General features: G+C 41.3%; 1 protein-coding gene across 2 annotated transcripts in view; it reads left to right on the forward strand.

The window, feature by feature from the left end:
• The window catches only part of CWC27 (CWC27 spliceosome associated cyclophilin), a 121,485-nt gene that overhangs the window by 53,921 nt on the left and 40,010 nt on the right, over positions 1-27,554 (forward strand). The window lies entirely within an intron of this gene.

Below are 27,554 nucleotides of genomic sequence, written 5' to 3' on the forward strand. Positions count from 1 at the left end.
CAAACCTCTGCTTAAAAACCTCCAATGAAGGAGAGTCCACCACCTCCTGAGAAAGTTCATTCCACTGTTGAATAGCTCTTACTGTCAGAAAGTTCTTCCTGATGTTTAGTCAGCATCTCCTTTGTTGTAACTTGAATCCATCTTCCATGTGAAAGCCCTTAAGATATTTGAATATGGCTATCACATCTCCTCAGTATCCTCTTTACTAGGCAAAACATACCCAGTTCCCTCAACTGTTCCTCATAAGACTTGATTTCCAGACGCTTTATCATATTGGTCTCCCTCTGCAAACATCCCAACTTATCACTATCCTTCTTGAGCTATGGTGCCCAGAAGTGGACACAGTACTCCAGGTTGGGGTCACAGGGTTGCTGTGAGGATAAATGAGAAGTAGAACAATGTACAGTAATCCCTCGTCTTATGTGTTGGTTCAGTTCCAAGGGCTACATGTATACATGAAAATCAAATATAAGCGAACATCTGGAGCTGCCCCATGGCTAGTGGATGAGGGGGAGAGAGAGAGCATTCCTAGTACTCCCACAGCTGGTTCATTGAGTGGGTTTGTCTGAGAGATTAAAAGCTCTTTTCACACTGGGTCTGCTTTGGTTACTTGCTGGGCAAAGTCCATTTGCTGCACTGGCTCTAGCAGATTAGGGACACATGCAGGATCTCATGGGAACTCTGATTGCCCTGGCAAGCAACTCTCCACCTTGCTTGTGACTTGACTTGTGCAGTTTAAACTAGCTCACCTTTAACTTCCTAAGGCTGAAACTACGCAAGTCAAAAACACTTAAGAAGAGAGATTACAGTGGTACCTCAGGTTAAGAACTTAATTCGTTCTGGAGGTCTGTTCTTAACCTGAAACTGTTCTTAACCTGAAGCACCACTTTAACTAATGGGGCCTCCCGCTGCCGCTGCACCACCGCCGCATGATTTCTGTTCTTATCCTGAAGCAAAGTTCTTAACCCGAGGTACTATTTCTGGGTTAGCAGAGTCTGTAACCTGAAGTGTCTGTAACCTGAGGTACCACTGTACTGTAGGCTGCTTTGAGCTCCTTAGAGGAAAGGCAGGATAAAAATGCATTAAGTAATATTGCTAGTTGTTGTTGTTGTTAATAATTGAATTCAGTGAGACTTCAAAATAGCTTTAGATTCGTTTTGCTTACCTGATCCGTCTGAACTCAGTTCTGTGCGTGCATACTTGGAAGTAAGTCATGTATGTACAATGGGGCTTACTTCCAGGGGAGTGTGCACTGGATTGGTTGTCTGTTGGTTAAATCTGAATTTAAGTGGAGTTCCTACTTTCCAAATGCCTGATGTCTGGGCTGCTAATTTTTGGAATTGTTAAATATATGTCCTTGAGGCATTTGCTGCAGTTTCATTCAAGTGGCTTTATGAACTGATCCTGCTTTATTTATTTATTGTAAAGATGGCAGTAATTTTATCCTGCCACAGATGAACAACTTGCGTACAAAAACTTCCAGTAACAAAATACAGTGTAAGGTTCTGACTGCTCTATTTTTATATTCTTAAAACATCACGGCAATTTCTCTTGCATGAACTTCAGAAGTCCCATGCTTAATTTTGAATGAATGTTCAAAATCTAGCCAAAACATTTAGGTTGAGAAATTGGGCTGAAATATTTCCCATGTGATTTGCAATACTTCCTAGCATTGGTTCAGTTCCGGAATATAAAGGATTGGCACACACACTTTCCCCCGCCCCCACCTTTTTTTGCATTTTTTTTTTTTGCAAGAGAGGAAGAAGAACTGTGCACCTGTGAATTATCTTTATTTTTTCTGTAGACCCCAGTAGGTGTAATGGGCATAATCATGTCCATGCCTAGGATTTGATTTTTGTAGGATTTTAACGTGCTGAACTGTGCTGGATTGCATTTCGTGGGCATAGCCAAGAGAAAATTAGGTATGTATAAGTCCCACTGAAGGGGGGAAAAAGAATTTTGATTTTTGCACAGTGTATCCAGGGCTCTGCTTATACTGTTCATCAGTTGTATGCTCAGTGTACTTTACTTTGAGCCAAAAGTTAGATACAGCCAAATGTTGTGTCTCATCCAGCATCTTGATGCTTCAAGGTTGGGGGGCAGGGAGCAGTTACACCTCTCTTGCTCGTGCCTCAGCAAAGTCTGAAGGTCTTGAGAGAATTCCCCAGAGTTTTTACTGTTAAAAACCTTTACAGGGAACATGTTTATTATGGTACTTAACATATTAAATATCATATAAGAGATCAAAATTAAGAAAGCAGGAAACCGAAGCTGGATACCATAATCTTCTTAATTATAATTGCATTCATATGTTACAAAACATCTGGAAGAGAATGCTGGAAGTTCTGTTTGGTACATTCGGAACCCCTTGGACTAAATTCTCAAAAGTGAGTGGAAACAAAAGGAGACATTAGAAATGCATCCTATGTAATTAGAAATACATTTAGTAAGAAGAGTATTCTGTTAATCCGCTCAATTTGCTTCCTGCATCCAAAGCTTAGAAATTAATCTGAAAGAATTTTTTGAGGACGGGTGAAACATCATTGTACATTCTTGTCATCAGCTAATATCTCAATGCACAGAAAGCTTTTTTTTAAAAAAAAATCAGTTTAGGTTGGGGAAATGACATCATAAAAAGATATTCTTCTGCTGCAGCCAATGGGACATGCAGCCATTAAATCAGGGGTCAGCAAACATTTTCAGCAGGGGGCCGGTCCACTGTCCCTCAGACCTGGTGGGGGGCCAGACTATATTGGGGGCGGGGGAATGAATGAATTCCTGTGCCCCACAAATAACCCAGAGATGCATTTTAAATAAAAGCACACATTCTACTCATGTAAAAACACGCTGATTTCCGGACCGTCCGCGGGCCGGATTCAGAAGGCGACTGGGCCAGATCTGGCCCCCAGGCCTTAGCTTGCCTACCCATGCATTAAATGTTAACATGGTTATATTTCAGTGTCAGTATTTGGAAGAGTAGAAGTAGCTATAGAAAGAATGGCACGAAAATGTCATCTGACTGCTGATACTTCCTATACAGCTTGAATTATATAAACTATTGCTTCAAAAAACACTTTCGTTTTAAAGGTTACTCAGTAGGGTCTTGAAGTTGCATGCCTCTTGACTATTAAACTCCTATTGCAATTTTAATGTTATTTGGAGCGATCTTTGCTTTGTTAAATGCATATTTTTAATTTTTCTATGTTTATCACTCATTGTGTTTTGTATTTCTCCTCACCACATAACACTGAAATAACAATATGTTTCCCAGTATCTTCAGCTGTCTACTCTCTTCACCTCCCACCCACCCTCAGGCCACTGGCATCCATAAGTAAATGACAGATTGGACTGAAATAAAAAACAGAGGTGAATTAACACCCCCTCTTAAAACTTCATCTCCTGTGTTCTTGGTCATCCTTCCTCTCAGTCAGTAGAAAAAGAACAGAATGCTTAGTGTACTCTGCCAAGTGTTGAGCAAATTGCCCAGGGCAAGTAGCCATGATAGAAATCTTCCCTTCTGTGGAAATTTTCTAACGAATCCGGGGGTTTGTAGATCCGAGATAACATCAAAGTTGGCATAGCTATATGCAACCAGTGGATGGATCTTTCTTTCTCCATTGACTTGACCAATGTGCAAAGCTCTTTATCAAACTTTTTCGCTAGGAGTATTGATTGCTTATTTCAGAACTGGCTTTCAGTTTTCTTCAACTGGCTTGCTACAGTCAGGGAAGGTAGGGTGTTTTAGTTGTGGAATGGAATCACCCTAATTAGCTAATTTTGGCTAAAACTATAGATTTTGCTCTCTAAATATTGTTGAGAATAGCGTGGCTGTATTTCAGACCTCATCTTGCTTACCAAGACTGGAAGGCTCTCGCAAAATCTCACAGGAACTCAGCACTGCGAAATCTTGCGAGAGCCTTCCAGAGCACAGTTAGCAAGGTGGAGAGTTGAAAAGCTCTCTACCTTGCTTAAGGGGTTAGACCCATTTGGGAAGCTGGCTCTAGAAGGTAAGATTGCTTGTGTTTGGGCAGTTCCAAGTTGGTTGTTCAACTATACGTGTTTTTACGTATGCGGGCCATGCCTAAAATGTAGCCCCCACTCCAGTTGCAAGTTGACTGTATACTATTAGTTTATATCTTTTTCTTTGTAAATATACGCCGCCATAAATGAGTGATGCTAAAGAGGTGTGTCCATAAGGGCAAACCAGATGTGGCCCACCAGTGAATTGGTCAGGGAAGATGGGAACTAGTCCGGCAGCTTCTAGAGGCACCAGGTTAGTCCCTCTTGCTGCAGAAGAACAAGGGATGGTACGAGACATGTAGGAGTTTGTTTACTACTTGTATCACTGGCACAAAAATCTCAAAGGCACAAATAATCAGGCTGTTTAAAGACCCTTTAAATTTTGGGCTGCGCTCTTAAGATGTGCTGATGAGTTCAGTGCAGCAACACTCAGAGAAGAAAACAAAACCACAGAAAAGGGTTAGCTGCGTGATTTACAGCACCTCTGGGGATACAAAGCTCCTGTCTGGCTTTTTGTGGCTGACCAACATCCTACAGCTCAGTCATGATCTGAAATGAAACCCATTTTACATAACTCTTATTTAGTCTGTCCTGAAATGAAATTAACTTTGTAGAAGTTCAATGCAATTCTGCAAGTTCAATAAACTGACACAATGATTTCATTTTAAAGAATTCTGCTAGCAGGCTGCTGCATTCAACAAAGACTGGATTGTTTTGTGGCAAGATGCTTCAAACGTTCTGGGCATGTGGCTGAGACTTGGCCACTTACCTGTAGCATATGACCAGGCAATAACAAAAACAGTGAAAATAGGTTTGTCAGTCTATATACAAAAATATTGTTGTAATGTATTTAGAAAGTGAGAAGCAGTGATTAAGCCATGTTAAATTAACAAAATTAGATAAGGTAAGTTCTCTCCCCCCCTCCTATTTTCTTGTCGCTTTGTACAGTTTTTTGGCATTCTCCTTTCCTGTAAAGTGAGCCACTTATACCTTTTGATTAAATACACGAAGATAATGTGGCTCAAGGTTCCTGGAGTAAGAAATAATAACAGTCTCGTAATACAAAAACATTGCAAGTATTTGGAGGCGTTTCGTGGTTTTCCGCAGCTCCCCCCCCCCCCATTTCAGTAGAATCTAAGGTTTCATAGAAATTTACCATAGAACGAAATGAAGGTGTTGAATACCAAACTTCTGTGAGACCTTTTAAGGAAAGTATATTTGCTTTATTTATCTTAATGCCCCTCTTTTTTACCCTCTTTTTTTTAAGTGTCTTAATAGTTCTTGAGAACTGAAGTGTGAAGCTTTTCTTACTCTCTCAAACAATCTGCTAACTCAGCATGTGTACTGTCACAATGATATTACTACAGTAATACTAATAGATCAATATACAAATGATGATAGGAGGTTCTTGCTACAGGGTTATGTTCCTTTGTAAATCAGGCAGGTAGAATGCTGCTTAAGCTGCTTCAAAATGGGGCAGCAAGATGGTTAACTGGGACTGGAAATATGGAAATATGATCATATTATGTCAATGCTTTGTTGTCTGCGTTGACTTCCAGTTCATTTCTTGCCCCAAAACAAACTGTAGGTTTCGGCCTACAAAGCCCTGAGTGGCTTGGGACCAGGTTACCTGAAAGATGGTCCCTTCCCACGTACACCTGCCAAGACCTTGAGAGCACCTTTAGAGTCTCTCCTCTTCTTTCACTTTGCACTGTGCTTGGGTTCTCCCAGCCCTCAGACCCAATTTCAGAGCGGGGGGGGGGGGGAGAATGCCCTGTTGCACTAGTGAAAGTCTTTGTGTGGGCAGCCACAAGCAGAACTAGTAGGCTGAATCTCATTCTCAGCTTTTTTTTTTTTTAAATGCAGTGGCTTTTTATTCTTCTGCTGCTTATATTTTATTTCTGTGCTTTACAGTTTTAATTTTTTTACTGTAAACCGCCCAGAGAATATTTTATTAATGCGGCAGCACAGGCAACTCCCCATTTGTTTGCATTTGGCACCCATGCAACTGCCGACGTGCACGCCGTTTTCAACACCAAAAGCGAGCAGGTTTGCCTTACGCACACTCTGCCAACGTGCATGGTACCTCAGAATGCAAGTGACACGCAAATGGGGAATTGCCCGTATATACATAATGCATATACATAAATACAGTGGTACCTCCGGTTGCGGACGCGATCCGTTCCATAGCTCCAGTCGGATCCCGAGGTATCCACAACCGGAGGTACCACTTATGCACATGCGCACGGCACGGTAGAGCGCTTCTGTGCATGCGCGTGCGGTGAAACACTTCCAAGTTTGCCGCTTTCACAACCCGGAGTTTAAGTTACCTGAACGTAAGCTGAGGTGCTACTGTATATAAATATGAAGAACAGCTTTAGTGGCATCTGCCTTCTCAGTGACCTGGCAGAATGTGTGTCCTTGTGATACTGAGGGGTTTTTGTTTTTTGTTTGTTTCCTTTTAATAAAAACCACCCTTCAGCCAATTAATTTGTGACTTTCACACTTTCATCTTAAATGTGTTCATGTGTTTACAAGTCTCTGCAAATGCACTTGCCATATTGAATCTTTGTAATGAGCATCACAAACCAGCAGTTTTCCTCCTGGCGCTTATACTGCGGCAGTGGGTGTCAAACCGAAACTGAAACTCAATGGCCCTCCTTACACAGGTCTAAAGCCTTGGAACCATGCCTTTTTGCCGCAGTGCCAAGGGTTTCACTTGCTCCTCCTTGAGCCATGTAGTCTCTGTAGCGTTAGCAATGGGTGAGAAAAGGACACATGAGAGTTAAGTCGGGGTGCTGCGTTTGTGATTCCCCCGGTGCATGTTTGTAGGGAGTGTTGTGATGCACCTGCTTTGGGGGAAGGAAGCTGAAACCTAGTCAAGGGGCAGACAACACCAGGAAGAAAGTTAATACCATAAAAGTATATTAGTTGTGTTTTCTGGAGAAAAGGTGGATTTGAGGGTAGGGTCACAAGGTTCTGGGTCACAATTAAGCAGTATTGACTTGAGATGGATCTAAGCACAGGGGGAAAACACTATAAATAAGTCAGAAATTAGATCGTTAAAACAAAAGGAAAAAAATACCTATGGAAAACTGTGTTTTAAGATTTTCTTCTCTCTGGTGCCTTCTGGTGCTGCATTCAAATAGTTTTTTCTTTACTAACGTAGCTGAGTCCTTGATGTATTACAAAAACACGCTGAAAAACAAGGCAGACATAGATGGCATTCTTTTTTTCCAGGTAGTAATGGAGTGTATAACAGATAAAGGTAAGAGTGTTGTAGTTATTATAATAGGATAGGAAATGGTCTAACTAGGAAATGGATCTGATTACATTTTTTGGTAGTGACATATTTGGTGATGTAATCTGTGTTGCTTTTGGCTTTGCTGTATGCAGAGATGTACCTAAGGTCCCTTGTGCCATTGGCAAGAAGTTGTATCGGTGTCCCCGGCAAGAAGCTGTATGGGCACTCTCTCCAGGAAAACAGCAACACAGTGTGGTGTAGTGGTTAAGAGCGGTAGTCTCATAATCTGGGGAACCGGGTTCGCGTCTCCGCTCCTCCACATGCAGCTGCTGGGTGACCTTGGGCCAGTCACACTTCTTTGAAGTCTCTCAGCCCCACTCACCTCACAGAGTGTTTGTTGTGGGGGAGGAAGGGAAAGGAGAATGTTAGCCGCTTTGAGACTCCTTAAAGGGAGTGAAAGGCGGGATATCAAATCCAAACTCTTCTTTACTGCACACCTTTGTGCCATGGTCCAAGAAGAATGGGAAGCTTCTCCCACTTTTGATCTAGACCACAATTGCAGTGGCATGGCATTGTGCATATATACAGTGAGGGGAGAAGTATTTGATCCCCTGCTAAATTTGCCCTCTGACGAAGAAATGACCAGTCCATAATTTAAATGGTAGTTTTATTGTAGCTGTGAGAGACAGAATAACAACAGGAAAACCCCCCAAAACCCAGAAGAGATTGAAGTGCATTATAATGAGTGAAATCAGTATTTGATCCCCTATCAACCAGCCAGATGTCAGGCTACCTGGTATCTTCACTGAATGTAATGAGCTGAGATTAGAAGCGCCTGCTGTAAGGAAGAGGTCTTACCTGTAATCCCAGCTCATTACAGTACCTGTACAAAAGACACCTGTCGACAGAAGCAATCAATCCAGCAGATTCCAAAGTAGCCACCATGACCAAGCCCAAGCCCAGGCGATCAAATACTTTTTCCCCTCACTGTACACCACGCACTCCATAGCCTGATAGGTAGTTTTTGCCACTCCTCCCCCTGGCCATACGCTCCTGGCATGGGCCAGTTTCGCTGGCACCTAGGTAGGCCTCTGGTTGTTTTATCCTCAGTGTAACAAAAGTCAGTGGTGATATACGTGTATTGCAACCGAAAGAAAATATTTAAGTATAGCATTGGCACTTTATTTAAGCGCTTCCTCTAAACGACCACAGGTTTGAAAATGTATGGCAAGTCTTGCTCTTTTATTTGTGAACAAACCATGTCCTGCCGGTTTAAAGAATAAGTTGAGATAAGTGTGACATAAGGCTAAACATATTCAAGTGACTACCTAATGTCAACAGATGCAGAATAGTTCCAATTAGTTTTTTCCATTAAGTTTAATGGGAGGTGGCTTCCAGGTTTCATTGTATGAATGTTGAGACAAATTATATTTTAAAGTGTCAGATCAGAAGTCTGGGGGTTGATTCATTTTTTAAAAGCAGAATTTTATCTTGCCTTTTCCTCTGGGAGTTTGGTCATCTCATTTGATCCTCCCAACAGCTTGGTGAGATATGTTAGTCTGAGAAATAGCGACTAGCCCAAGGCCATCTGGTGAACTTTGTTGTTGAGCTGGAATTTGAACTTCGTAGTGAAAACACCACATTCCTGTTGCCTTCAGTGTGTGTGATGCGTGGGTGTATGAAGTTGTATAGATGGTATAACTGCTGCGGTGGATTTTCAATAATTGTGTCTGCTGAACTTGTACTTTATTGCGATTATTAGAATTGTTTATTTATTACCTTCACTCTTGAGATCCCTGGGGCGGATTACAGCATTTAAAACACAATATTAAAAACAATTTATCTTATCTTGTGCTTCGTAGGCTTCTCTTACTACTGTACCTTTTTCTTTTTTTTTTTTTGTAAAATCTCTGATGATTATAGTATTGGTATTATTACTACTGCTACTGCTATTCCATACAGCCTGCCCTTCTTCCCAGTAGATCCCAGTTGTGGGATCTAAAGTACAAAAACGTAATTACATAAACATACAACAATAAATACAGAACCCATTTAAACAATCCGATCAGCTAAAAACCACAGCTAAGTCTGAAAAAAAGGCAGCTGACTAATACTGTAAAACATAGGAGTTATACAAAAGAAACTTCCACAGTAGGACTTTGAGCTGGATAAAGCAGGGGAGAGACGGGTGTCTTGCCCCCTTTTTGTCCCTCGGCGTGCAGAATATCTGGAACGAGACTGTAATGTGGCTTGACATTAAACCAAGATGTTCATGCTGGTAGTGAGGATGCAGTGTCTTTTCCAGTATTTCAGGGCCACGAAAAGGCTGAGCCTATACCCTTTCCAAGGCTATTGTTTCAGCAGATCCAGTATGCTTGTGATTAAGTCAGCAGACTGGCGAACATGAAGGGTGTGCTGTTCAGTGTGGAATCACTTCCATCTGTTGCAAATTCTTGTCAGATGTTGGGAAAACAGCAGGCAAAAGCTAATAGCAAGTGTTCTATCCATGTTCCAAGGAGACGTTATTTGTTGCATAGGCTTATAGTCTGCTGTTAATTGAGTTAATGTAGTTTGTTGTTTTTCGGTGTGCTCATTTATTTGGGCCGCAGTCTGGAGCGCTAACTGTGCATCTAGCAAGGCCTTGTGCTTACCTCTTGCAGCAGCTTCCTGCGGCGGCTCGCAGCAAGCCATTTTTGAAATTCTGAGAAATTTTGAAAAGCAGCTTGCAACGTTGCTGTGTGGGTGTGGAGCTGCCCTCCAAAGAAAAAAAAAGGGGAAGACCACTCAAGGGAGGGGTGAGGATCCTGCTTCAAATGACTAGGCACTAACAGTAATTAAAGTAATTAAGGAAAGGATGGATAACTGTCAAAGGAGGAGTGATCCCAGAAAAGGAAGATCTGTGTTTGTTTGTCAAGATTTAAGTACCAGGTGGCTACTGTCTCCTATGTTCAGGAGGTACTAAAATAAGCATAGACTCAAGCTGCTTGGTAGGAACACACTGAGCCTAGGACTTGCCGATCAGGTCGGCAGTTCAAATCCCTGTGACGGGGTGAGTCCCGTTGCTCGGTCCCTGCTCCTGCCAACCTAGCAGTTCGAAAGCACAAAGTGCAAGTAGATAAATAGGTACAGCTCCGGCGGGAAGGTAAACGGCGTTTCCGTGCGCTCCTCTGGTTCGCCAGAAGCGGCTTAGTCATGCTGGCCACATGACCTGGAAGCTGTACGCCAGCTCCCTCGACCAATAAAGCAAGATGAGCGCCACAAGCCCAGAGTCGTCCGTGACTGGACCTAAAGGTCAGGGGTCCTTTTACCTTTATTATACAACTAGTGTTTGGTTTCAAAACAGTGATTGAGAACCAGCATGCACAATGAGTTTCAGAAGAAAAGCACCCCACGAAATCCTAAAGTTGTGGTGAAACTTTGCCCGTTCACATTGGCTGAGTTCAGATGCAACAATAAACAATGGTTTGTTGGTGAGTGCACAAGTCGTGAACTCATGTGGTCCCGTCTGCCTCTGGTGCAGCCTCAAAAAGAAAAGTGGAAGCTTCTGTTTCTGATTTCAGTTAACCACAGTTTAGCATTGTGCCCCTACCCTAAACAGTGGTTAATATACATTATGGTGAGCTGAAACAGTCGCCAAAGTGATTAAAAGGAGGCTTTTATGACTTGTTGGATTGTTTTAACTAACCGTAGGTTAACTGCAGTTTGTCATGGTTCAGAAAACTGTGGCTAGTTTAAAACAGACATTTTTTAAATGAACTCCTCTTACTGGCTACATGGTGATAAGGTGCACGTGGAGAGTTAGGGGACCACCTGAAGCAAATCGGGGTAGGGAAGGGAGGGGAGGGGAAGGGAAGTCCCATTACATCTGCTGGCACAATAATCGGGTTTTACCCATAATGTCCCACTCTCTGGTGAACCAGTTCCTTACCTACAAGACCTAGTATAGTGTGGTGAAGAGGTTAAGCTGTGAACTCCCAGTTGAATATCATTTCTGGCATTATCTCTCTGTTTTCCCCCTGCACCATTGTCTGTGTTGTGGGGGTGGTAACACTGAGTAAAGATATATTAAAAACCAGAGTTTTTATTGTTCTGTTATAAAGTTGTTACTTAAGAGTTCATGTTTGAAAGATGTATATTTTATTCACCAAAATACGTTTTGAATGTGGGGAATAAACTGCTCTTTTCTAGTTTGTAATGTTTGTAGTTTGTAATTTTAACATTATTCTGTATATTATATTATTCAGTTTTGTAATGCAGTGTTGTTTACTGCGTAATACCGTATTGATTATTGATAATGTGAGCCAGTGTAGATGTAACATCATTTGCAGGAGTGTTCCCTCTTCCCCAAGCACACTGAACCCATAGAAGGTAATTTGAAGTATCCACATTCAATTTTAAGCTAACCGTAGTTTCCTGTGACATCCAAACTACAAGCTCTCATGCCAACCACTTGTGTAAGCAAGCGGCAAGTCTTTTGTAGTGTTGCTGATGAGTTGTTGGTACATGTGCATCTCAAGATGTGCTCACATCAGTTCTCTCCTCCACCCTTCATGGGATACATCCTGAGAAAAGCTGGGGCACTCTGAATAAGCAACGGAAATGTAATATATTTGTATATGAAAACCATGACTTAATCACTGCAAGTCTGAATTGCCTAATCAAACTCTGGAGTAACTAATTTACTATTTTTAACATCTGTATCACTGAAGAAGACCATGAGTTTGAAATATATTTGGCAATCATAACTGTTATTCACCATACATATCGGAGATTTGAACTGTCATTCTCTGTCTGTGCCCAAGGATATAATTTTTCAAACAATTTGTTGAATGTATCTATTTTCACTGGCAACTGTGGGACCAGATGGTCTCCTTTGGGTGTCTGATTTGGCCAGTTTGCTGATCCCTATTCTAAGAATTCTATCCTCAGATCAAGAAGTTTCTATACTACAGATAAATTTTGCTTCCACATCCTCGGAACCTAGTAATTGGGCACCTTGAGTACCAAGGAATTCATACAGCCATTATTACTACTTCTCATTCTGTTATTTACATCCTAATCAGTAGTTTTTATTTGCTGCTGCTGCTGCTGCTGCGCAATGAATGGAGGTCTTTCATTCATGAGTTTACAAAGATGCTTAAGCTCCCTTGTTGAGTTATATTTGTTTAGAGCTCTGAGGGGGAAAGGTTTGAGTTGACAGGGTAGAAATAACTTTGCTTTCAGAAGCACAGCATACTGCATTGCAAAACTGTTGCAGAGGGTGGAAACAGACAGGAAGGATACTCTTGTGGTTATGATGTCTGTTGCCATCACTCAAAAGGCTAGGTTTCCATTTTGCTTGTGCCACCTACTTCCATTTATATTTCACTCTTAAGACTTTTATGAATAAGCCATTTATGGCCTCATTTTCAGAGATCTTGTTTTCAAGATGTTGAGCCAGCCTTTTCTGTATGGTCCAGCTTTTTAGAAGCTAATAGTAGTATAGTAACATTTTTCTATTTCATCCAGGCAATTTGGTTTTCTAACGTTTGTGAGTCTAAATTCTTACCTACATGGTCACTATAGAACTGCTATTATTAGTGCAGCATGCTTGTGTGTTCGTTTGTTTGAAACATTTCTATCCTGCATTTCACAAAGGGTAGATAACAGCAAAAAAGGGAACAAAATATTTATAAATTGGAAACCATCTACATAAGCTGACCTGTTCCCTCCCCTTCCTTGGTACCTCCTTGGTGCAGGTTGCCCCTCCCTACCCTTAACCATGGTCTAGAAAGCATTAGTACCGCCTGTGGCTAACGCTAACTTCTTAACCTAGGTTCAAAAACATCCTGTCAAATTAAGGCTGAGATTTACTTATTTAAATATGTGCATCCCACCTGTTATACACGGCAGTACACACAAACAAATATCAAGAAGCACCATAAAACTACAATTAATTATAAAACAGCACCCACTGCATCACAAGTAGGGAAGTGGATCTGGCCAGTGGCCCATATTTTTATTTTCCCCCATCCCCCGCAGGCCAAGTATGACAGGTGGGTGGGGTAACTCTCCCGTCAACCATCTGAGGTCATAATTATGTTGGATGATCCATTTTTGCGTGCATGGCTTGAACTTGAACTGTGTCGGCAAAGGCACAGCGCTTTGCAAGCTCAGACAACTGGCTGATTGCCTGCGCTTGCCAAGCCTGGCCAGAGTGATTCTAGTTAATTAAATAAGTGGTGATTCTGCTCTTCTTTTCTTCGCTGCATCTCTGCAGCTCCTTTAGTCTGTGCGTGGTTAGATTTAGCACATTTTTGTAGCTGGACATTTGGAGCATCAGAGATGCTTCAAGCAGGTTTTAAACAGCCTTCATGTTTTCTCTTGTCTCTAAAGTAGGCCTCTCTGCTGGCAACCATAGATATCAGTTCTAGTTCTAAGAACTGGCTACTTTTTCCTCTATGCAGTGTTGCTGCCAGGGTAGGACTAATTCAGCAGAATTAGCAGCAAAGCTCTCTGATCACAGCAAGGCTAGCTTACCAAATGCAGAAGAATGTGAAGTAATGCACATTACAATCTAAAGGGGTGGGGGGTGGGCCTTTTAAGACCATTAAGTCAAGAGTCTAAAATTACCTAACTGCACCAGTGTCTTCATTTAATCCCTTCCGTGTGTGGGATTGCATGGGGGAAACGTCTGTGTGAGCCACTTACGGAAATGCCTGTTTGTGTACAGCCCAGTTCACTGGAGAAATCTTGTATAGGAAGAAACTAGCTGCACTGCAAGTGTAAAGTGGCCCTAAAAATGGGGGGAAAGGTATTATTAGAGGAAAAACACAGTGTTATCAGAAAACCTCATTCAATAGTTTTCTCAGTGTATTGTTGGCAGGAATCTGGAGATCCCATATTCCTATAACTTTCCATGTGTATTAAGCTTCCATATGCCCAGAGTACATCTGAAAATGACTAACCAAACTTTGTGATAAATAGTGAAGTAAATAGTGAAGTATGTAGAGCAGTTGGGCAAAAGGAGCCATAGTTTCGTGGCAAAGTGCACACTTTGCATGCAGGAAGTCCCAGGCATCTCCACAAAACTGAACTAGACGGAGAATTCATTGGACCTGGCCTAAGGCAGCTTCCTATGTTCATTGTGACTAAAAAATGTAAATGAGAAAGTTTATTGCCTAAACTGAATTAAATGTATGATGATCTCAGGTTTGGACTGCGAGGTATACGGCATAAGAGATCGCTAGGCACATATATAGACTATTTACAGCACTTCACCTCTGTTAATTGGAAGATACTGGCATACCCTTACTTTACTATTTTATGTTTTCTGAAAACACAATATTTTATTTTGCAGATGCTACATTAATAAAAGCACCACAGTAATGGTGTTGCATTTCTAGGACATAAAAGAGCTGCAGAGAAAAACATAATAATAAGCTACGATCTCCAGCATTCACTAAGGTGACAGCGGATGAGCTTCTGTGCCTGTAGTGTAGCATTTCATTACTTTCTACATGTTGTAAGTGCTGAAAACCATGCTTTTCAACAGCTTCACTCCAGAACTTGATGTTCATGAGACTGGTTAAGACTCTCACAAATGCACGTCCAATTTGTCATGAGCTATTAATATGTTATTTCCTACTAAGCTGGTGAAGCTTCCTTTTGAATGTGTGTGTGTGAGCTCAGGATCCTAACAAGGAATCTTTTTATCCTAAGTGGAAGTGACTTCAGTGCAAAATACAGCATGTAAGCTACAGTGTCTAGTGACTGGTCCACCGTAAGCTATTAATACTAAAAGTGTTTTTACATATTGAGAGCCCTAATATTAACCATTCCAGACAGAAAACATCTTATTTATGAATGGGAAAACTTAGATGCAGAAAGGTGAAATGACTTTCCATGGCAACTCAGCCCTGAATGCAGAGAATAACGTTTGGTAGCCTTTCAGTTTGGGCTTAAATTATATGTTTCTCGTTTATGTTTTAAGAGAGAAATGTTTGGTGCAAATTCAGATAAAATTTCTCTCAAAAGGAGTGTGGGAAAAGTTGGTCAGTTAATAGTTTATTTTTTATCCTGATAATTTATGTTTCTCATATTGAGTGCTCTGTCTTTTCTCAATAAGCAGATGCAAGTCTCTAGAACAATATATCCTCCCTGCCTGCAAGCAATCCACATCTAGAGGCAGAAGTTCCTGCTTCATAAACTGGACAGATGCATTTTCAAAATAGCTGTTCCTTGAGCTTAATATTGTGGCAAAGATCCACAAAATTTCCAGGACACAGATGACACCTTTAAATCTACGGTCTCATAGTCAGTATTTGTAGAAGTAATTTAATTTCTTCTTTGCAGCAGTTTCCCAATTTCAGTAGGAAGAATGTCTGCCTCCAAGGGTTGCTATGAGTCTTAGTTAATATTTGTAAAGCACTTGACGATAAGTAAAAAATAAATATTAAGTACTTGACAAAGAGCAAAAGCTTGGCCTTGCTCCAGGTTGTAAGTAACTCATCTTCCTTAGCCTGCCAAATGAATCTAAACTAGTCAGCGATGAGACCTGTTGAGTAAGATGTTCTGTCAGTGTGCAGCTGGTAGAGGTGATATAGACGGAAATTATGAATGTGGGGAGGGTTGGGTCATGGAGAGGTTTCCTGCCTCTGCTTGCTGAGGCCAACCCCAATGCACGGCCCTATTGCCAACTTTATTTTAACTACAGTACAGTGGACATTTAACATATTACACATGCAGGTATAGCACATCTGTATCTCTGTCATGTTTTGGTTGTGCCGAAAGACTCGTGTGCTCCTGTGGTGCAGGGTTGTCTTAAATTTATGACTCTGTAGGCTCTAATCCATGCACTTTGGTTGCCCCAGGCTTTGCTCTCCTCCCCACACCAGCCCCAAAATAGCATGTGACCCCACTGGAAGACATGGCGAAAGCCCATCCCATTTGTCTAGGGGTGAGAATTGAGTGTGAGGTGAAGTGTCTGAGTGCACATAGGGAAGGGCCATAGCTCCATGATAGAGCATCGGCTTGCATGCAGAAGGTCCCATTTTCAGTTCCTGGCATCTCCAGGTAGGGTTGGCATAGATCTCTGCCTGAAACCCTGGAGAGCCACACCCAGTCACTGTAGACAATGCTAAGCTAGATGACCCAATGCTCGGACTTTATAGAAGTCCTGTGTTCACTGACCTGTTAAAGCTTTTTTTGTGTGTCATTCAAAATCATTAACTTACTCATTGCAGAGTAGCAGAGGACAATGAAGGGCCCTGCCAGTCTGAGTATCTCTTTCCAAGGTTGAGATAATTTCCATATTCTGGCTTTTCCCAGGACCATAAAGAGAGAAACCATATCAGTCTCCAAATCCTAATACTTTTCTGTGTCCATGCACATAGATCAACAGATCATGAATGGTACGTGGAGACACCAAGCCATTTAATTCTGTGCTTCCTTCAAGATGGCTTCGCCGTACTTCCAGTTGTGTTGGTGGCATCCAGTTGTCCATGAGACTTTCATTTACACCAGATTGTTTCTTTTCCACACAAGGTTTCAAGAATGGCTTGATGTCATCATTTGTTTTGACAAAGCAAAGTGTTTCTTCTAATCACAACTTGTTTAAACAGTTTCCTGTATTAAGAAATAAGTAGCTATTTTATCCCTGACACAATCAGATTACATAGTGCCATGCTGCAACAGTTTCTGCATGGGAGGTAGGATCAGGAAAACCGAACAGGTTTGGCCTTGCCATGTGTTTCATAGTAGAAAAGGGAAGGAGGGAGGGGTCCTGATAAACTGGGACGTAGGAAACAGCCTTATAAACAAGCCGTACTGCTGAGCCACCTAGCTGAATATTGCCAACACTGACAGTCAGAAGCTTTCCAAGGTTCAAGACTAGAGTCTCCCTACCTGGAGATGCTAGGATTGAACCTTTGTACGTGAAGCATGTGTTCTGCCACTGAGCTGCAGTGCCCCCTTAGAGAAGCAAGAATTCTCTGAGAAATATGTACATTCAAATACACATTGGGGTACTTCTACACAATAGCCATGCTGGAAAAAGGAGGACTTAAAGTGTTTGTCTCCTAATGCATCCAATGAAGGAGACAGTGATTGCTGAATTGTTGTTATCATCATCATTTTATTAATCACCTTCTCTACAGCTGTCTTAAGATGTTACACAATATAAACAAAAACAGTTAAAAACACAAAAAGTAAATATGTTTAAAACTGGCTCCACTTATCCAGCTGCAAAATGAAAGGTCTTTCATTGTTTCCAGAAAGTGAAAGATAGTAAGCGTCTGTCATATCTCATCAGGACTGCTATTCCATAGAATGGGGGCAGCCACACTAAAGGCCCTGCTACAAGATACTATGGAGCAGGCTTCTGAGATTGTTGGAGCTTGCAAGAGAAGCTCTCTTGCAGACTGTAGCCGTCTTCCAGGCATATAAAGGATTGTCTATCAGTCTTGGTAAATATAGCTAAAGTGCAGAGGAGCTGAAAGAAAAGAACTGGTATCTGGAGGAGAACAGAGCAACTTCTTTGGAGCCAAAGATCTGAAAGAGCTGCAACTAACTTTAACATGGGATGGGTTAATAATGAGTTTTGTTTGGCCGAGTTTGTTTTCTTTTTGTAGAATTGCCAGAGGCTACCAATGCATTTTAACAGGGAAAAGCACATGCAGTTTAAAGTGTGTTCCAAGGATCAATCTCTTAAGGGATGGGGAACTTGTGGCCTTCCAGATGCTCTTGTGACTGCCAACTCCCATCAGCCCCGGGCAGTGTGGCCAATAGTCAGGGATGATGGGGGTTGTAGTCCTACATCGGAGAGTAACAGCTTCCCCAGGTATAAATAAACTGTTCTAACTTACCTTAAGTACACACTCTTGATTATTACTTGATCAGATTAAGGTCAACCTAATAAATCCCAACAACTGTTAACATGGGTACTGAAAATTAGACAGTGTCTACTTTCTGCCCAACTCTGCTTAGCCGTACATTGGATAAGCTCAGGTTGGGGTGGGTCATTGGCTACTGATAAGTATTGGCTCATATCTGTTACATACAATTAAAGCAAATGTCTTTGCTAATAGTATATCTAACCTATGGATTTTATATCAATGTTTTATATCTTATATGGATTTTATATCTTAGCTTTCCCGAAAGAATCTTGGAGTTTTTTAGTTGGGTGAAAATGTGGCAGTGCCTTGTCACACAAAGTTTTTGTGATTTCCTTGAGAGATGGAATGATGGTTTAAAGTCTGTTTAAATGGATTCTGAATGCTTTCTCATGCCCAGGCAAAGAAATAAGCATTACAGTCGTACCTTGAATCTCAAACGCCTTGGCTCCCGAACAAATTGGCTCCTGAACGATGGAAACCCAGAAGTGAGTGTTCCGGTTTTTGAATGTTCTTTTGAAAGCCGAATGTCTGACAGTGCTTCTGCAGCTTCCGATTGGCTTCCTGCAGCCAATCAGAAGCTGTGATTTAGTTTTCTAACGTTTTGGAAGTCCAACGGACTTCTGGAATGGATTCTGTTTGAAATCCAAGGTACGGCTGTACATGCAATTGTGTGCTTGTTCTGGGTGAATCCCACTGAATTCAATGGAACTACCCATTGAATGGTAATTCCCATGTGTTTATATATAGGGTTTCAGCCTTGGATTGCTCTCCTGTAATTCTTCTAATTCCTGTAATTCTAAATCCACTGTTCAGTGATTTATTTTTATGTGTCATGAAATTATTCCTTTGTCTTTTTTACCATTAATAAAATATGTTGCAAATGTTACATAGGAATAATATAGACCAGTTGACCCACTACAAGAAATAAGAAGTCATTCCTTTGCAAATGGAAGAAAATAAATAAGGATCCTTTGCTTAAATCTCATTTTGTCATCCTAGTTTCTGTGGGTTAACACGATGCTGAATTACTGTTATGAAAGGTTGGAGAAAACAGCTACAGTTGGACGTAATGTAGGAATGTGCAGTGTAAGCTTCACCCCACAGCTCTGTCAATGCCCTTTAATTCATCCATTATTCTGGACTTGGCTGCTTGCTCTTGAGTGATGATCTTTAACTCTGTGGTGGTGAACTGTGAATGGGGTACTTATGAAAAGTGCCAGACTGATAATCCTGGAATATGAAGTCATTGCTTTATCCATATAATGCACAGGTACTGAGTAGACAGCAATACTGAAACCTCACCATGCTAGCCCACAAAATAACTTGGGGTTGACAGGAAAGCTTTCCCACTCTGCCTGCATAATCCTTCATGTCTACTGGAAAGAGTAACCAGAGGTTGCCAAAGCTTTGCAAAGAGAAACAGGTTGCTTTTCTGTGACAAAGTGCTGTTTACATAATAACAGAGAAGATCCATTGTCATGTGTTGTATGTATTAGTCACTGTTTCAGTTTTATTGGTATCATTATCTTCATTAATTCACATATCCTGGTTCGCTCCAAGTAGTTCATTCAGACCCCCTTCCCCTTTTATCCTTTGGTTAGGCTGAGAGATAGGGGACCCAAGTCCACCCAACAAGCTGAGTGAACATTGGGACTTGTCTCCCTAATCCAGCACTCTGACCCTTGTTCCTCCCCGTTTCCCCCTCCCACTTTCTCCATGGAATCTGCTCCTTTACCACCGCAGCATGTTTCGGCAGAGGAGGTCTACCTAAAGTAGATCTCTCCTTGCCTCCGTCCTCCACAGAATCAGGGCATCCTGTCCTCAGTTGGCAAAGCACAGAGTGGACCAAATAGGGTTACTCTGGACAGACTGATGGTATGATTTCACTTGATCTTACAGCTAACCAAATCAGTTTATAGTGGTACCTCTGGATGCGAATGGGATCTGTTCCGGAGCCCCGTTCGCATCCTGAGTAAAACGTAGGACGTGTCTGTGTGTGAGTGTGATAGGAATTTTATGGTCTTAGATATATGGCAACGTTCATAACCACACGTACATAGATCAGCACAGGAAAGCCAACCTGGAACCATTTTGATTCCTAAACTGAGTAAATGTTTCTCTGCATGGTCAAAATGGAAAAGCCTCCCCATTGTCTCTTCCTTCACAAATCCTGTCTTAATCTGTGTTTGAATAAGGGTGTGAGCCTTATCATTACAAAAGACTGCCCAGGCTCCCCAAGAAATCCAATCAAGTAACCTGCCAGACAGGAAATAAACAAAGCGACAGGAGAAAACAACATGCAAATGTTCTGTTTTAGACCGTCTTATCTGAGGGGTGGTCTTAGGTTACACCCCTTCTGTGATGTATGTGTAATGTTTCTGGGGGTGGTCTTGATCTAGAGGATGGGAATTTCAAAACTCTTTATAAGCCCTTGCACAGCATTTTTGTGGGTCCTCTTCCTCTCCTGCGTGTGAGGGGAGTACCCTGTTGCAACAGATCAATAAAGATCAAGCTTACTAGCTGCTTTGCTTCTCAATATTCTCTGGTTGACCTCTGTTATTTTCTCCTACCAATAGGGAACCTATGTAAGGACTCTATATGGGCTCTTGGATACCCCATAAGGGAAAAGGGCATATTTTTATTTACCACAGATGGCGACCACGCACGAAGGGACTTTTGGTTACCCGGATTCTGGGGGCGAGGAAGGACTGGTTATCCAGCGCGCACCAGGCAGTTTGCCAGGAGGAATAACCAGTCCTCCATCGATCCCAGGGTCTGGAAATAACTGGAGGTTCAGCGGGGTTAACCAGGGGAAGCAACGCTTGATCAGGCCGGCCTTAAACAACCAGTCAAGAGATCGTGGGATCACCAGGAACAGCGCATGCGGAAGTGAGTATTAAGTAGGAAACACGGGTAGTGGGTTGGGTTCTCTAAACCACAGCAACCAAAATTCTTTAATTCTTCCTTTTCCCTTCAAATCTAAAATTTCTACTTTTTTCCTCATCTAAAAATTGCCTTCTCTTCCTTTCTGTCCCCTCGATCTCAACACCAGTCCTAGCCCTTCGGAGTATGCCCAGGCAAAAGTTTTGTGTGACTTCTTTCATTTCCCTTCTACAGTCTATATGCCGACCTATTCCTTCGGAGTTTTGCCCAGAAAAAGGTCGTGCTTTTTCTTCTGTACTGAAACTATAACTCCCAGGTGCAGCCGCACCTCTGCCATGGCGATCTTTGTTAGAGATGACCTGTGAGCAGAGAAAGCAAGGGCACCTGATTCCTTTCCTTCTTTGTTCTGAGTCCCAATCTGGCACTGCGCTACGCAAGCGTCCAGTAGGGAACTCTCAGGTTAGATTGTAAGAGGCAGGAGGTTGCTGTGGGCTCCCCGGCTGAGTAATGACCATAGGGGGGGGGTTTGAGATCGCTGATCGCACTGTTAGCTTAGTAGCCAGGAAAGGCCAACAGCTGTACCAGCCTAGTAAGTCAGGCCAGACGAACGGCGGTGTGTCACAGTACTAATTCTCGGAGTTGTCCAAATTGAGTCTACTGTGGGGTTATTTATTGTGTTTCCTGAAAAGTGGGGATAAAACCCCGACTGCAGTATAAAAGTAAAAGCTAGCGCTATTAAAATTCTTAAAATGGGTGCACCTCAATCAAAGAAATGAATCCGCAGACTCCTGATAGGAAAGAAGCCCAGTTGGCGCTTATTTCCGGCCTGGACTCTGACAGTCCCCTTCAATTTGTGTTTAAGAAACGTTTTTCCTGTGTTTAAATTGTACTTAGGTAACATCCAGCAGCTGCTTATCTTAAATGTGCCATCTAAAATAAAAATGCAAGCTTGCTCCAAAATTTTAAATTAAGAAAGCCATGTTGGGCCTTATCAATCTTAAACAAGACAAAAATGAGAATGAAGTGTGCAAATGTTTGTTATTTGAGAGAGGCTCAAAAGAGTCTTCCTCCTTGTATGTACTTCATTAAGCATATGCCTATGAAAGTATGGTCTTCCTTCTAAGAAAAATATCTGAGTCCAGTTTTAACTTTGATTTGGTTGGACAGAAGAGTTATTGTAAGGCTCCTGATATCAGTCTCTATAAGACTTCCTGGCCTCTTTTCAGGGGTTTTTCCTTCTTACTTCTGTGCCAGGTAAATTTACTCCCGAGTAAGCTTCCTTTAAAGGAAACTGCAAAAGGGGGGGGGGCATAGATTAGGTTTACTATTCCTCTGCAAGTTCAGGAAAAATTGTTCACTTTTGTATTCCTTTTAAATCAAATCTATGGCTGTTTTAACTATGCTTAATAAAAGATCCTCTCCCTATCTTAGAAAAAAAAAAACTGTTCACTTAATCTTCCTTTAAAGATAATTTCTCTAGTTACTTGCATTCTTTAGTCTAAGGAAGCAAACTCAAACTATCTCAAGATCTGCTAAAAGGGTTCTGTGTAAAGTTGGGTACTTTTATTTTCCTCTTCCTTAGTACATGATAGGAGCATGGCTTGTGGTCTCCTCCCCAGTTGTGTCTGTGTTCATAAGTATGTGTGTGTGTCTCGGGTAGTACAAATCTTGCTATGAACACTGTATTTTAGGGTTGGACTAGATGACCCCAGGGTCCCTTTCAGCTCTCTCAATTTGTGGCTGTGTGGAGGGCCATGTGTCTGCAAGCATGTGATGAGTTGAAATTCAGCCCAACTTTGCTCTTTGTTTTTGTTTTTTTAAAAGGTGAGAGGTAAAAGCCCTGATGTTTTGAAGCAGAACTGGTGATATCAGGCATTTGAGTGATTACAGTGTTTATCATTTTGTCTATTATTTACAAAAATCAAACTTGAAAGTCTATTCAAAGTTTAAGCACATAAAAATTCATATAGTCAAGTAGAATGAGCCTTGACCATCTATCCTGTAAATAAAGGGCAGAAAAATTTGTCTGCAAATGGTAAGGCTGAAATGACTGAGAATGTTAAAAATCCTATAAATTATGACTCTCTGGCCATTTTTTCCCATATATAAGGGCGTGGCATTGTTCTGCGAATGACCAGATAAAATGACCGATAATATGACCAATAATGATAGCCCTTTCCTGTAAATAAAGGAAGCACTCCCTTGCTTGGGCTGCAGGAAACATGATCCCTTAGAAAATTTCTAGCTTTGGTAAATGCTTGAATTGCGGAGTTTCTTGTTTTGTTTTAAATCTAACCCTATTTTTTTAATCTACTCCTTACCCTTTATTTCCTTTATTCAAATGGTAATTTAGCCAAAAGATTCAACATTTTCAATAGTATAAAACTGTTTGCTGAGACATGAACTCTGCACATGCACAGAGGCTAGATCAGCTAAAAAAAAACAGAGAGAGAGAGGGGAAGAAGGGGGGAACTGTAGAAGGGGGAGAGGAGGTTTGGAGAGCTTGGGCTGCAGGGAGAAACTTATCCAAATTTCCTTATGTAAAACTTGGAACCACTGAAGGAAATCACCCTTAATGTGTCCTTTGCTCCAGGGGCTACATAAAACAAAAGCGTTAAGTACTGGACCATCAAAGTCAAAAGGTTGCCAAGTTTCAAATCTTAACATGCCAAATTCTTTTCACAGGTAAATATCAAAGCACTCCCCCACCAATGGGATTTAAATCACAGACTTTGTTTGTGTGCATTTTAGGAACAGCATTTCCTGACAGGCTTCTCACATGAAATAATTTTCCCTTTTAACAGGATATGTGAACCCCGATAACAAAGTGTTTGTCCCTTCTTTTCTCCCACAGCAACTTACTTTCTGTTCTGTGAAACAAGTCTGAAACCTTGCTGTATTAGTGACTTCCATCTCTTTGTGGCTTTGACACTTTAAGTTACAAATAATCTGTTTTCATTTATTAAATCAGTTTTTCCATGATGTCTATGAAATTAATCGAAGTACAACCAAACATTGTTTGTGGAATGGTATTTGTTTACCTTTTTGCCTGAGTATTATTATTTTTGGTTCCTCATAGGTCATTGTGTGTGTGTGTGTGTGTTTTACTTTGGGGACATGTTCATCACATATTGGAAGTCATTTTAAGCCCTTTTCCATTGTTTTCCCATTTTTTTAGTCCAGTAGTAATCTGTGTGGTTTTGATAATATCTTTGTATTATTTAATAATAATTCTTTTCTAAATATGATGTCTTTGTGTCAAGTCTGTTTTCATCTGACTGGTAATCTAATTTTTTGCTTTCTTTTTTATTTTTTAACCTTTGTTGTATTTTTTACAGTTCTCTTTCTATACATGTGGAGTAATTTTTTATTTAATAATATGAAAAAAACAACAAAAACTAAGTGAAGGAAAGCAAACAAACTTAGCAGATAATAACAGTAATTATATGAAAATGTGATAATAATATTAAAATGAGTAAAATGCTTAACTTGCTAAGATAACTCAAGGAGATTGGGGGGGGCTTTTGCCCCTTCCTTTTCTAACTCTGTCTTTTAAGTCCCTAAAAAACCCTGCCCCCTTACAGGATGTCACTTCTACAGATGTGTTACTACAGACCTATGATGAAAAAGCTTCGCCACCACCAGCAGCAACAACAGACACCAAAGTTTTCAAAGTGCCCAGAGCTATCTCTTTCAAAGGATATAGACTGACAGAGGAGTGGGGCTGACAAAGGGGGGAGGAGTTGAATTGCAAGGACATTTTATCACTTTTGAACCTTAAGACTGTGCTCCAGGATTGAGAAGATCACAATTGTCTCAAGATATGCAACTGATATTTAATTAGGTTTTTTTGTATTATGTGTTATTACGTAGGAATGTTGAAATGTGTCTGACAGTGTGTTATTTCCACAAAGGGGGGGGGCTATTTTTGTGTGTAATTGTTTTTAAGTTTAATGTCTTATTCCTTACACCCCAGTGGAGGATTCTCATACATTTTATGCGTTCTAATAGACCAGGCTATTGTGTAGTCCAATGTTTAGATTGTCCCACCTGGCACTATGCCAACCTTCCCTACCCATTTTAAAATTGTGCTAAAACTCGCTTTACCATGGAGAAGCTTCTAAGATACATGAAGGTGGATATGCTTTGGTTTAGCAGGAATGATCCCTTATAGAGTTAAATTGACTTATTTGGACAAGTGCCCTTTTTAAGAATGGTTTTCTTTTAACAGTTTGTTTTGATAAGTTGAGAACCATGAGCACATATAAATTATAATTGGACTCAGTTTGAATTGGGCAAGTGTATCCAGGCTGCAATTAGCTTTTTGGTCCTTTAAGTGCAAGTGAGCAACTTCCCATGAGTGCAAGACCACAGCCTATAATAAAATCCCACAGAAAGGCCAAGGCAAAGACATCTCTCTCATGAGATGTCCAAACCTGTGCCAGCTATGGTGAATGCCAGGCGACATGGTTAAATGAAAGCCCCGAGGGGATGCAACAGGATGTGTTGCTGTAGCACTATGCCGGTGTGAGACCACAGAAGCACTATGCCGGTGTGAGACCACAGAAGAGCTAGCTTGACACCTGAGAAACACACAAAAATGGCGAAGGACAAAACACCAACTGCATTTTTCAGTCAGTAGTGGACCTTCCTGCTAAATGTAAAGCATAGCCACTATTGAGAAAATGTTTCTCCCAAGAGCTAGAATGCCACAAGTAATTTAGTAACAAAATGCAACATATGTTATTTTTAGATGATATATTTATACAAAGGCATCCATTTACAACATACGATGTTATTATTTGTGGGGCAAAAATTTTTAAGAAAAATTCTAGCCCCAAAGGGGGGATAATGTGATAGGAATTTTATGGTCTTAGATATATGGCAACGTTCATAACCACACGTACATAGATCAGCACAGGAAAGCCAACCTGGAACCATTTTGATTCCTAAACTGAGTAAATGTTTCTCTGCATGGTCAAAATGGAAAAGCCTCCCCATTGTCTCTTCCTTCACAAATCCTGTCTTAATCTGTGTTTGAATAAGGGTGTGAGCCTTATCATTACAAAAGACTGCCCAGGCTCCCCAAGAAATCCAATCAAGTAACCTGCCAGACAGGAAATAAACAAAGCGACAGGAGAAAACAACATGCAAATGTTCTGTTTTAGACCGTCTTATCTGAGGGGTGGTCTTAGGTTACACCCCTTCTGTGATGTATGTGTAATGTTTCTGGGGGTGGTCTTGATCTAGAGGATGGGAATTTCAAAACTCTTTATAAGCCCTTGCACAGCATTTTTGTGGGTCCTCTTCCTCTCCTGCGTGTGAGGGGAGTACCCTGTTGCAACAGATCAATAAAGATCAAGCTTACTAGCTGCTTTGCTTCTCAATATTCTCTGGTTGACCTCTGTTATTTTCTCCTACCAATAGGGAACCTATGTAAGGACTCTATATGGGCTCTTGGATACCCCATAAGGGAAAAGGGCATATTTTTATTTACCACATGAGCGGGTCGCTCTTTGCCGCTTCTGCGCATGCGCATGATGTCATTTTGAACGTCTGCGCGAACAGCGAAACCTGGAAGTAACATGCTCCGTTACTTCCGGGTCGCCGCGGAGCATAACTTGAAAATGCAAAACCCGGAAGCACATCTAACCCAAAGTATGACTATATCGCAATTGGAACATTAGATACATGTAACTCATAAAAGAGGGTTACCCCTTGGTGGATAGCATGAAAAGCCAAAATAGTGTATAGTCAAAACAACCCCTTTGGAATCGCCCCCATGTGAGCAATTTACCTTCCGGATCTGGTGCACTGAAACTCTTGCAAGATCTCATGGGACCGCCCATGATCTCGTAAGATGTCAAAAGAGCCTCCAGTAGCCTATTAAGCAAGGCACAGAGCTTAAAAGCTTTTTCCGCACCAGGAAAACCCTGTGCAAAAAGAGCTTTTAAGCTCTCTGCCTTCCATGCGTCAAGTATGTACAGTTGAAAATAAACAAGCTAAAAGCACATAAGTTGCAAGTTGCCTGTATTGCTAAAAAGCTTGGTTCATCTGGATGTGTACATTCCCTTAGAGTGTCTGTATGTATAATTCAGCTTTACTCTGAGCTGTAAGAGCATCATGGTGGTCCCCAGAGAAAGCCTCTGTTGCATGAATTAGCACTGATCCAAGAACATGCAATCAGAAGCAATTCTGTTTGTGTGTTCGCAGTTATCTCTAGTAAAGATCCCAGGAGTAATATACCGTAGCCAATTCTCCACCTGTAAGATACATGCTCATTTGAATGTGTGCAGTGGTGCTGCAGCAGGTCTGGTAACGAAGGGGGAACTTTATTAGTATCAACATTACTTAGCATTTGGTGCAGATGTAAGACTGGACCATGGTTAGGAGTCAACAAGGGAAGGAAAAGGGAAATTCTGCTGCAGAAGAGGGAACTAATGGGTGTACAGCCCAAAACATAGAGTTGTATTCAGTGTAGTACTAAGGTTAACATTTTATCAATACAATGGGTTTTCCCTGCACTACAGAAA

This window comes from Podarcis filfolensis, assembly GCF_964270895.1.
Source record: "Podarcis filfolensis genome assembly, chromosome: 11".
Taxonomy (NCBI): Eukaryota; Metazoa; Chordata; class Lepidosauria; order Squamata; family Lacertidae; genus Podarcis; species Podarcis filfolensis.